This window comes from Pleurodeles waltl, chromosome 3_1 (genome assembly GCF_031143425.1).
Source record: "Pleurodeles waltl isolate 20211129_DDA chromosome 3_1, aPleWal1.hap1.20221129, whole genome shotgun sequence".
NCBI classification, from domain to species: domain Eukaryota; kingdom Metazoa; phylum Chordata; class Amphibia; order Caudata; family Salamandridae; genus Pleurodeles; species Pleurodeles waltl.
Window position 1 is genome coordinate 59,305,767 of NC_090440.1, and position 12,506 is coordinate 59,318,272.

Below are 12,506 nucleotides of genomic sequence, written 5' to 3' on the forward strand. Positions count from 1 at the left end.
CGTGGGGAGGGGTTTCCCGCTGGGCTGGCGGGCTGCCTTCTGGCGGTCGCCCGCCAGCCCAGCGGGAAAGCCCGAATGGCCTCCGCGGTCTTTCGACCGCGGAGCGGCCATATGGCGGCTCCCTCCAGGCGGGCGGCTCCCGCCGCCCGCGGGGGTCAGAATGACCCCCTTGATATCACTTTCCAGTGATATCCCTACAATTTCACATTGCATCTTTATTTTTTTGTGACCTACAAATATCTTTATAAATATTATATATTTTTCTAATCACTGTGTGGTTTATTTTTGTGGTGCTATATTGTGTTATTGTATGATTTATTGCACAAATACTTTACACATTGCCTTCTAAGTTAAGCCTGACTGCTCATGCCAAGCTACCAGAGGGTGGGCACAGGCTAATTTTGGATTGTGTGTGACTTACCCTGACTAGAGTGAGGGATCTTGCTTGGACAGAGGGCAACCTGACTGCCAACCAAAAACCCCATTTCTAACAAACCTCATCTATGCAAATATTATTCAAATGTATTAGTGTTGTAATGTCTTTGAAACAATATATTCCTATAACCATTTTCTCCTTATATTGTGGTCATGAGAATTTTCCGTATAACTTCATAATCAAATGTGTGTTAAAAGTCTGTATTGAACCGGCTGGAGTTAAGGCCTGTGTTTTTACTTTGTGTTGAAACTTTCAGTGCAAGGTCTGTTCTTGTTGTTTAATCCTTTGATTTCCAGGTACCTCTGTACCAGTCTTTAGCTAATGAGAAGCACATTGTTCAGTATAGATAAGGTGGCATGAGTTGGGTTGCCAAGGACGTGAACCAGTAACATGAATAACAAACTCCTCTATCGGGTTCCTAAACATGGAAGTAATCCAAGGTTGTGCAGATGTGTTCCAAAGAGAATGGAGGCTAATTGGATATAATTCATAATGGTGTTCTGTCAGTGGAAATTTCCTTGGCTCTGTCAGCTACTGGAGAGTTCAGAGGTTAATTAAAGTATTGTTTAGTGAGTCTAAGATTCAGATTCCCTTTGCCCCTTGACTAGAGTGGACCTTTTAAAGAGGTGCAGACCTCCTTCCTTTTGCTAGATTAAGTGGCCCTATGCTATGCACACCTCTCTTGGCAGAACTTCTACTGTGGTTTCATTAATGCTGACACTTTTCTCTAAAGGTATCTTTTATTAGAATAGTTAGGAATTTAGATTCAATGAGTAGGCAGGAAAATCTAAGCATCAATTAAAAACATCATATGCATTTTCTTATTTACTGTATTGTTGCCATTGAGATATTGGTCTCTAATATGTTGGTGAAATTTAACATTGTTGGACACTTTAATTCTCCTTTCGTGATTCTCTACATATATTGAATGTATGATGGAACAACGTATGCTGGAACCACGCATGTCTGAACAACACGGTCAGAAAAACGACTGCGTTGTTACCACAAATGCCTTTACCACGCATGCCTTTACAATGATTTTTCATTGTAAAAGCATGCCTAGTAAAGGCATGTGTGGGAACGGCATGTGTGGTTCTAGCATGCGACCCCCCCACCCCACCCCTAATACTAAAACTACCCCAACCCCCACCCCTAAAACAAAACTACCTCTCCCCTACCCTGAGCCCTAAACCCTTCCCCGACCTCCCCCACCCGCCCTAAAAGTAACCAACCCCCACCCCATCCCTAAAATCAAAACTACCCCAAACCCCCTACCCCCAAAAACCTAACTACCCCACCCCACCCCAAAAGCAAAAGTACCCCAACCCCACCCCCAAAAACCTAACTACCCTGCCCCCCGCCCCCAAAAATCTAACTACCCCGATCCCCCCACCCCCAAAAACCAAACTACCCCACCCCCAAGAACAAAAGTACCCCAACCTCCCCACCCCCCAAAAACCTAACTACCCTGACTCCCCAACCCACAAAGCAAAACTACCCGACCCCCCCAACCTACCCCTAAATCAGAACTGGCCCAATCCTCCTGCCCCTAAAAACCAGAACTATGCTGAACCCCCCACAACACCCCTAAAAAACCAAACTACCCGACCCCCCACCTCTGTCCAAAGCCCTTACTCCACCCCCACCCCTAAAAATTACCCCCAACCCGGCCCCACTTACCTGACCGAGTCCTCTCCTGATGCACTCTCCCTTTTTCTCTGCCTTAACCACGGATGTGCATTGTTCAGCACATGCATGATTAAAGCAGAGAAAAAGGGAGTCGTTGTTAAAGCAAGTGTGGTTCCACTTGTGTGAACAACGTAATTGTTGTTCCGGACATTTCCCCATATAATGTATGTTTCTGAGACTCATTTATGTAAGTCTGACTCTGAGTCTATAATGAATCTGTTTCTAAACGATGTCTCTGAGATTTAATGTGTGACCTAATGGGTTACACTGTCATTTAATGTAGTGAGCGAATGTTATTCTCCTTGCCCCTCAAGATTCCTAAAACAAGATTCGTCAGACTCAGAACACTGGAAAAAAGGCAGATCTGGATCTCAAGTCTATGTGTTTAATTTGAGTATAGAAGGCCTCTTCCAGTAGGAAGTGCACATTTTGTTTTACTGTTGCAATGGCAAGATCGTTATTGACTTGTTTTCTTCTTGCCTGGTCAATTGATCAGAAGATCTTAGATTTGCCCGTCCTGTTCCTGCATTTGGCACTTCTAAATAAATCCTTTGGTTTCACATATTTTCCTGCCTGTCTCCATACTTTCAGTCTTATTTCTAGGTCATAAACATCTTACAGAAGTTACTGTTCTGGATGTTCTTCAAGTCTAATGGCATCTAACATCGAGACCTGCCCCTGGTTATCAGTTATCCTACACCATTACTTCAATAAGATAGTCATAATGAGAAGACCTTCATTCGTGTTGTTCTCTGCTTTTAACAGTGATCTATTGTTACTATGCAGATATACATAGGAACCTGACATTGTCTGTGTACCCTTTCTTTTATGCACTTGCTTGAACACAAGACAATAATAGGGAATATGTGCAGTGTTTGATTTGTAAAAGAATTAGGGGAATAGTTATACTTTTTGGTGCAAAACTACACTAACGCGGTTTTGCATCAAAAGGTTTAGCACCGGCTTGCGCCATTCCTAAGCACCAGCCGGGCGTTGTATTTATGGAATGGTGCAAGACGGTGCAAAGGGTGTGATAGCGTAAAAAAAATGACGTTAGCCGGGTGGGCCTGGGAGAAGGGAGTTTTGCGCCAAAAAATGACGTTAGGCTGGTTAGGGTGAAAAAAATGACTCTAACCAGCCTAGTGTCATTTTCTGACGCAAACCCATCCATACCACATGACTCCTGTCTTAGAAAAGACAGGAGTCATGTCCACCAACCCAATGGCCAGCACAGGGGACCAGTGTCCCCTGGGCATGGCCATTGCATCCAGTGCCATGCAAGGGGGCCCAAGTTGAGCCCCGATGGCACTTTGATTTAAAAAAATAAAATACATAACTATACTTACCCTACTTACCTGGGATTGGGTCACCCATCCTCCGGTATCCCTTTAGGGTGAGTGGGGATGTTCCTGTGGCTTGGGGAGGGCACCTGTGGACCCATTCCATGGTGTATGACCATGGAAATGGCTCCACAGGTCCCCTAACGCCTGGTCTGACCCAGGCATTAAATAAAGCAAGCTTTGCACCATTATTTAGCCCCTCCTCCCACCCGTGCGTCATTTTAGCACGGGATACATATGGGGCTATGTCATTGATGCAAGGTAGGTTCACGCATCTAAAAAATGGTGCAAACTCCATTATTTTGACATTAGATGTGTCTAACATCAAAATATAAATATGAAGTTAGTTTTGCACCGAATTTGCATAAACAAATGACGCAAATTTGGCGCAAATGGGGTAAAACTATTCCCCTAAGTGCCCAAAGTCTTGCTCAGAAACCAGTGGCCAGTGCTTTCAAATGTCAGTGGAATACCAGGGCTAAATACCTGATGAATGCCAAGGTTGCATAATCTTGATTGCACTTCATGGCTCTTTCATCCATCACCAGGCATCCCGCCCCTTTATCTCACTCTTGCAGGATCTCTTTCATACTTGCTTTCTCCCTCCTCTACTGTTTTTTTCATTTTTCTCTTTGTCTTTCTCTATCCCTTTTGTGTTTTTAACTTTCTTGCTCTGGGGCAAGATCTGATGGGGACAAATAAGTGCCAGTCCCCATAAATGACTGCCATTGGGTCCCTCCTGCAACAATTTGCTCAAATTATAGTATTTGGTATTTTCTTGCAGTTAATGTACAAATATCATCATGCAGTTAAAAATGTATTTTAGTGAATTCTGTATATGTTTATAAATTAGTCAGGAGGTATGAATCCTTACACTGGGTCACAGAACTAAGAGGCCAGTTTGCACCTTTGCCACATCAACAGGAAATGCATCTTCATCAGAAATATGGGAGACTTTAAAAGTGTAAATTATCGGAACTCACTTGGGGGCAAATTTAAGGAAAATGGTGCTGCATCCAGTGCCACTTTCCTTGCGCCCTTTACCGTCCCCTACCGCCACCATGAGTGCGCTGTATCTAAAATACGGCGCACCATGGCGCAGGGTAGGGGGCAATAGCATAATTTTTATTGACACTATTGATGTACTCTGCTGTAGTAGCACAAAAATATTGGCGCTACTCCTGAAGAGTGCATAGCGGCCTATTGTATTAAGTGGTGTGCCCCCTTTTAACACCTGCTCTGAGCATGCGTTAAAAGTGCTGAAAAAAGTGATGCAAGTAAATTTGTTAGATTTCCATGTGCCATTTTTTTGACCCCCCTTCTGGGGTGCGACCCTCTGCATACATTATGCCTGGTGCAGGCATAATGTAGCGCAAAGGGTTATAAAGTGGCACAATGAATGCATTGCTCCACTTTGTAAATATGACATGGGTATTTTGGCCATCTAACAAAACATTAGTGTCCAAAAAATTACGCTAATGTGTTGGTAGATGGTGCTAGGGGCTCTAAAATATGTTCTTTAGTACCTTGTGTGGCTTGAAGTTTGAAAGGAAATTCGGGTCAGCTTCTGCATGGTCGAAGGCAGTGCAGGGCTTGAAAACCGTGACAGATGTGGCAACAAAGTGGGAAAAAGCTTGAGGAAATTGGTGGAATCAGAAAACAGCATGATTTTCATACTAATATGGAAGTATCTGTTAAGTGTTTCCACAGTCCATTACAATCTTATCCCCTTTCCAAGTTGGAGTCTTACCACACTCAGGTCAGACAAATGTCCTCTTTCGGGGCACTTCAGGTAGAGTCAGAATACAAGCATACCTGCACAGGTACCTGAAACTCCTTGTGTTGGTGGATTGTCTCCACTGCCCTGAGTTTGTTCTGCCACCCCTTTCCTCACTGCATCTTTCTTATTTTACCTGCATTCCCTTTTTGGGTTCTACCCTCCCTGAATACTTGCAGAATGTTTTGTTGCTCTTGTATTTTTTCCAATGATCCCCATATAGGTCTCCTGTTTATTGTGCTGTGGAACCAGTCATCAGGTGAGTGTAATTTGATTGCTGAATATCTATGAACCTCACTTTTACCACTTTTGCCTTTTTCTAATACTCTGTTACCTGCTATATCAGAATCTGTAGTGTTCCCTGATGACAGGCTTGAGTGTTAGTCTCTCTTCCTCTTTCTGTGCCTCTTTCTCTGCCCTCGTGTCTGTGTTCCCTGAGTTTGTTTTATATCTACAGGGAACTGTGGTCACAGTCTCCAAACAGTCATGTGGTCAGTTCTTACCATCCTTGGTTCCATGAATTCACTGCATAAAGCTCTCCATGTTTTAATGTCCCAGGAAAAACTAATGTGTCTTGCTATGAATTCAACAGTGAATACTACTACTCAGGAGATGTCTTAACATGTTGCTCAAGGGCTTTTCGCTAATGCAGTAAGGACATCTTTATGAATCAGACAACTCATCCTCAGTGAAATGCATCATAACAAAACTATTCTTTCACAAGTATGCACTTTAGTATTGAACTGAAAAGCACTGGCACTGAGAGACCTTAAAGGGAATACATTGTTCCAGACTGTGTGTGAATTTCATGTGGTAGTTGCACATCCACAATTTGCAATACTGCAGAGAGAGGTAAATAATAGGTGTGCCGATAATGTTATAATTCCACTTGGGCCCCATTGCAAGGTGTGCAAACCCAACATTTGCACTATTTGCACACAACGTGAGCCTTATTTAGAATCCTTTTTTGGCACAAATGTAAGCACCAGCATCGGCCTTATCTAGAAAGAGGGCCATTAGTATTAGTTGTTTCCTTGATTTATTTTGGTTTTTGACACTGTTTGTACTCAGTTCCTCTGTACGTTACTCACATATTGTGATTCATCTGATCCAGATTTTCGATGTTGATGTGTCAGATTCTTGTAAATGAGGCCCATAATGTGTAAACCCAGTGGACAGCAAAACAGATCTTTGTTTGGAGAGCCAAAGGCAATGACCATAGTAATTTTTATCATTGTTCAGTAGTGCCAATTACAAAAGAAAATAAGAATTTCTAGACCACTGCATCAAGTCTTGTTAAATCGACCAGAAAAGAAAACAAATACCGTCCTCATCTTAAAAACCTTCACAGGCTTCCATTCATCCTACAGACCCTGTTTCAGATATACATCCTGACACACTGAGCACTTGGATGAGTTTTGCACGTATTGGGGCAGATTTAACAGCCCCTAGCGCAACTGGACTGTCACTTTTCGCGAGGCTCTAGTGTCGCTAACCACTGCTCCATATTTACAAGGAGGTATAACGCCACTTTTTGTGGCATTATGCCTCCTTGTAAATATGTGCCCCTACAACGCAGTTTTCTGCATCAGAGAGGTGTGCAATGAGTGTTACAGTGGGCGCTCAACCGTAAAACTCATTGATTTTGATGCTGCCTCAGATTTTCGAGTTGTCGTAAACCTGAGGCAGCGCCAACAACTAACGCCACCCCAGGGGCAGCGTTAACAGGGCAAAACGAGGAGGAATGCTTTCATTCCTCCTCATTTTTTGCTATTTCCATGTGTGCTGCGTTCTGCGGCACACATAGAAGAAGCAAAATGCCACGGATGATTGCTTATGTGCAGGAAGGTGTCTCTTCCTGCACATAAACAATCATTCCAAAATTATGCTTTGGTACTTCTATGTGTGCTGCATTATGCAGCATACATATAAGTGCCAAATCACCAATGTAGATTGTTTTTGTGCACAGAGGGACACCTTCTTGCACATAAACAATCATTCCCTTCAACGCAGACACCCTTGCACAATGGTGCAAGGATGCCTGCGTTGGTGCTGGCTGCTATACATAGCACCGGCGCAGGTGGAAACAAAGGGTTGTGCCCTATTTTAGTAAATACGGTGCATCTCTGTGTTTCTAAAGTGATGAAACACCACGATGCGTCTTTGTGTAGTAAATCTGCCCACTATGTTAGCAATATTTTATCAAAAAGATTGTCTAACAGAGAAAAATACTCCACTGAGGGTTAATATATGTAATTGTTCTCATGTTCCATCAAAGGCTATGTGAGGTTAATAAGCCACCAACACACCCATGTACTATTCTGCAACTGCACAACAGTTTACACAGCCTCAAATCATTCCAGCCACAATTGCGACATGTGTCTAGAGCCTAACATGGCTTTGAAAAATTATGTATTTTTTGTGGTGAAATTGCACATGTTGTACAAAATATGTCATTTTCACACAAGATGCCAGCAGCTGACTTGTTTGAGCAGAAATTATCTTTGGGTGAGACATTGGGCATATTTATAGTGCCCTAGCGCCACCTTGCGCCACATTAACGTAATTGTTTTTGACGTTAATGTGGACCAACGAGGCCAAAATCACGCACCTTATTTACAGGGTGGCGCAATGCATGCATTGCGCCACTCTGTAACCCTTTGCGCTACATTATGCCTGTGCAAGGCATAATGTATGCAAAGGGGGCGTTCCCCCCTTAGGGGATCCGGAAATATGGCGTAAGGAAATCTATGAGATTTCCTCATTTTATTTTTTACTGCACTTTTAACGTCTGCACAAGATCAGGCGTTAAAAGGGGCCTTCCATTCTTTAAAATGGGGCCCTATGTACACCTGCAGAGTACATCAATAGTGTAATGAATAATGATGTTATTGCCCCCTGCACTAGGTGCGGCGCCACTTTCCATAAATCTGCCCCATTTTCTCCACAAATCAATGACAAAGTGTGAAAGTTTGAGAATTTCCCTGGATTTTAGGTAAAACAAAATTCCTAAATATTGTGGGCCATATTTATACTTTTTGACGCAAAACTGCGCTAACGCAGTTTTGCGTCAAAAAAATTAGAGCCCGCTAACGCCATTTCGAAGCGCCGTGCGCCGTCAAATTTATACTTTGACGCACGGCGGCGCAACCAACAGGTGGGAGACGTCGTAAAGGAAACCAACGTTAACGCGACACAAATCACTGTGGGTCGATTTACGACAGCGCAACCCGGAAAGCGTTTTTTTTTTGGACGCAATTACGTCAAATTGACCCGCGAAAACTGCCCTTTCAGCAGAGGAGAGCCAAAATGGATCCCAGATGCCGCTACAGACCCCAGGAGGATGACAGCAGACCAGGAACCAGCCAGGAGGACCCATACCGGAACCAGGACATTTTCAGAAAAAAAAGAAAGTGTCGCTTCAGTGCAGAGGAGCAGGAAATCCTGGTGAAAGAGGTGACGGAACACCAGCACCAATTGTTCCTCACCTCTAAATTGCCACTCAGTAGGAGAGAGGCCATATGGAAACAAATTGTGGACAAGATCAACAGTGTGGCTGAAGAACGCCGGACAGTCACTGAGTGTAAGAAACGCTGGCATGACTGCAAACGTAGGACAAAAGAATAAATGGCCAGGAACAGGAAGGCAGCACTGCAGACTGGAGGGGGGAGTCCAGCACACCAGGATGCCCTGGACCACATGGAGGAGATGGTCGCAGCCATCATCCCTGAGGAGATCGTCACAGGGATTCAAGGACAGGACAGCGCAGACTACCACGACACAACGCACATGCAGGGTAAGTCACATGGGGAATTAAATTGCAATAATGGGGACTGTAAGCAGGGGGGGGATACCTACTACACAATGCATGTAAGTCAGCACATATATGAAGTGGCATGGGTAAAGGGGCACGGCAGGGGGGCATGCCCAGCACAGACTGAATCTGGGGCACGACAAAATACAGCACCAACAACAGTCCCATGGGGCCATCCTGTAAGTACAACAATAGAGCCAAGGGAAAGCAGCGACAGGTGGCAAGGCCACTACGTCAAACTCACATCCAGGCACTTGTCTTGCAAAATCTATCCTACATCAACTAGGTCCCTATCAGTAATGCAGTAGCCAAAACAACAACTGCAATGTAACTGCCACAACAGTTGACAATAACACCTCTCATCTCTGTGCAACTATAGTACCAAATGGCAGGAACCTCCCCATGGAACATACATACCTAAATTAGGGGGTGAGGATGACATCTGCAACTATTCATAGAAATAAGACAAAGGCACCAGTACACTCAAATGCCGAATGCCAATACTTGACACATACATAAGCCAAAGTAAACAGCAATAGGAGCCACACAGCACTAAGGACACACACATGCTGCATACGTCAGGGTCTCTCACGTGGCTGTCTAACAAGGCAACATCACTAATGTCATACTGCTCAGACAACAACATTGAGGAGGGGACACAGGCAACTGGTCACTGAAACACACCTGCACAGTCTGACAACCAAATAGAACCTTCATACGATAAACAGGCCAATCCAATTAAACACACATGACCCAACATCATCTTCAAACATCAACAATGTTTACATCCATACCACATCCTAACATTGACATGCATAGGATATGCCACGTCACATGTACATATCGGGCAATGTGAATAAAAAGTGTTTGGGACAGGTCCTGAGAGGCAAGTGTGCTGCCAGGGCATTCACAACACCCACAGTCAGTCAAAGTGTAGTGTCGTAAGTGTAACGTATACTTTGCGCATTAGCTTCAGGCTTTAGGCCTTTGTGCACCTTGCCCTGAATGTACTTAAATGCATTTGCTCACATCTATGAGCCTCAGAGCACTTTGCACTAAATTCTTTTTATTAGCCTTCCTATCAGTTAATTTAGCAAATAGCCAGTCCTACGGTGTTGTTCATTCGTCAAATCACACTGTTTTACCTACTTCAGCACTGGAGTTTGCCAGAACATATTCACTCAATGCCCCAGTCAAGGATACAGTCTGGTACATTGCCGATAGACGTGGTAGGGGTTAAGATTTGGCATTCCTGCGTAGGGACACTTTGTCATCACGATGACATATTACTTATAAAATCACTTCCTTGTCCCAAGACACGCAAGAGGGAGTTTCCAAACAGAGAACCACAACTAGACGCTGCCTGCCTTGCTGCAGATGCAGAACCAGATCACAGGCCATTGCTCTTATATGAGGGATGATGTCTCCCCAGTGATTCAGACAGGCAAGCTCGAAGCTTAACATGCTGTGCTATAAATAGAACAAGCAGAGGGATAGTAGAAACAGTTAGGCACCATGATAGCTTTGTACTAATGTTTCACTCTCCTGCTGACTATTTCAATTCTAACAGTTTGTATTGTTTGGGTTATTGTGGCTCACACCTAAATATCTACAAGTCAGTTGTACAATGAAATCAACATATAAAACAAATACTGTCTTTGTCATTTGTGTATGAGAACATACTGGAAAAGAGAGAATTGTGTAGGATCTGAGTGACCACGACTTCCCTGAGAAGTTCCAAAGATGTCATGCGCTCGGATGTCTAATCATTCCTTTGCTGTGGGAGACCAGAGGAACTGCTAGTTAGCCAGAGCAAAAAGAAAGAATCAGGGTGACAGAGTTAATTACAAGTGTGTCAGACTTAGTCCCCCACACCATTAGCTATCCTGCTGCCTAGAAAGCCAGTAATCTCATGTAGGATAATGAGAGCCCACCCAACAAAATGTCCCTCCATAAGAATAGTTAAACACGGAGGGAGGAGTAGGACAGAAACATGCCTATGCCTAATTTTTGACAAAGCAACACCTAGAGGCGAATAGGCAGACAAGTCTGATAGCTCTATATCATACATGTGACACACAGGTGGGCCATAGGCCTACAACAATGCCCATATGAAGGACAGCAGATACCAAGACAAAAACAGAGCACAAAGTTAAGGCATCCAAAGGCTTGTATCTTAGTGCAAAATTGTCACAACACAGACACACTAATTGTACCCTGTTTCATTGCAGAGGAACATGGATCTCCTGCCGATATGCCTGTCCCTGATTTTCCTGATGACATGGATGATGAGCCCATTAACATTCCACAGGAGACCATCCAAATGGTCCTTGAAAGCCTCCAAACCCCACCTTCAGTCACAAGGAGGAGCACAGAAGAAGCAGCCACCACAGTAGAACCACCTGCCACCCCAATTGTAAGACCTGCCAGCTCCAACACAGCTGAGGACTCTGACGACACTGGCACCAGCTTCGAAAGAACCGTCGTTGGGGTACAGCGGGAGCTGGCCAAGGAGGTGCGGGTGGGGATGCAAACTATGGCAGCCAGCCTTGAGGGGGTGCGTTCGTGCATGATGTCTTCTGCTGATCAGGCAGCTGCTATGCAAGCCCAAACATCTATCTTGCAGGAACTTGCCAAAACACAGAAGGAAATCTGCACAGCTGTCACCCAGTTGACACAACACCTACAACTGCAATCCAGTCAACGTGTGCACGAATGCAACATAGAACCCCTCAGGGCCGACCTGGCTGCCTACCATCGTGATGTGGCTGCCATTCTCAAAAACCAGCAGGCCCTCCTTGCTGCAGTACTGCCCTTCATACCTCCACAGGGAGCAGCCCCCGGGATGTCTGCCTCCATGTCTTCTAACACTGAGGTGTGTGTTGCCCCTTCACAGCCAACAACAACAAGGACAAACCAGGCAACACACACATCAGAAGAAGAAGACATGGAACAGAAAACATTCTCACGGAAGAGTACCCGGAAGCACTAGTCCCTGCACCATGGCCTACTTTGACCAAGGTCCTACGTTTTGTCAAATGCCAGTCTCACTACAACTACACTCAATGACTGTTCTGCAATCCACTGTATGACCTGTCCCCATTGCCAGTGAATGTCTCTCTCCTACTATTTGCCAATTCCTGTCCCTCTGCACTGTCTGTGACATCACCCCAGCATGTCAGGAGCATCATCCACACCCCTTCTGTAGGATCACCATGTAAGAATGCACCAGAACGGACCCAGCAAACATGGTGAATGGACATTTTGCACTACAGCACCTATAAATAAATAGCACTTGCACACCTATTATGTCTCTGTGTTATTTCACACTTCAACTGTGCAGTACATAACTCCAAAGTGCCTGTGTGGCAACCATGTAGATTGTCAATACTACTGTCCTGATATCATGTATTCTGAAACATCTGTGCAGTGGCCAGGATTGCATCATAG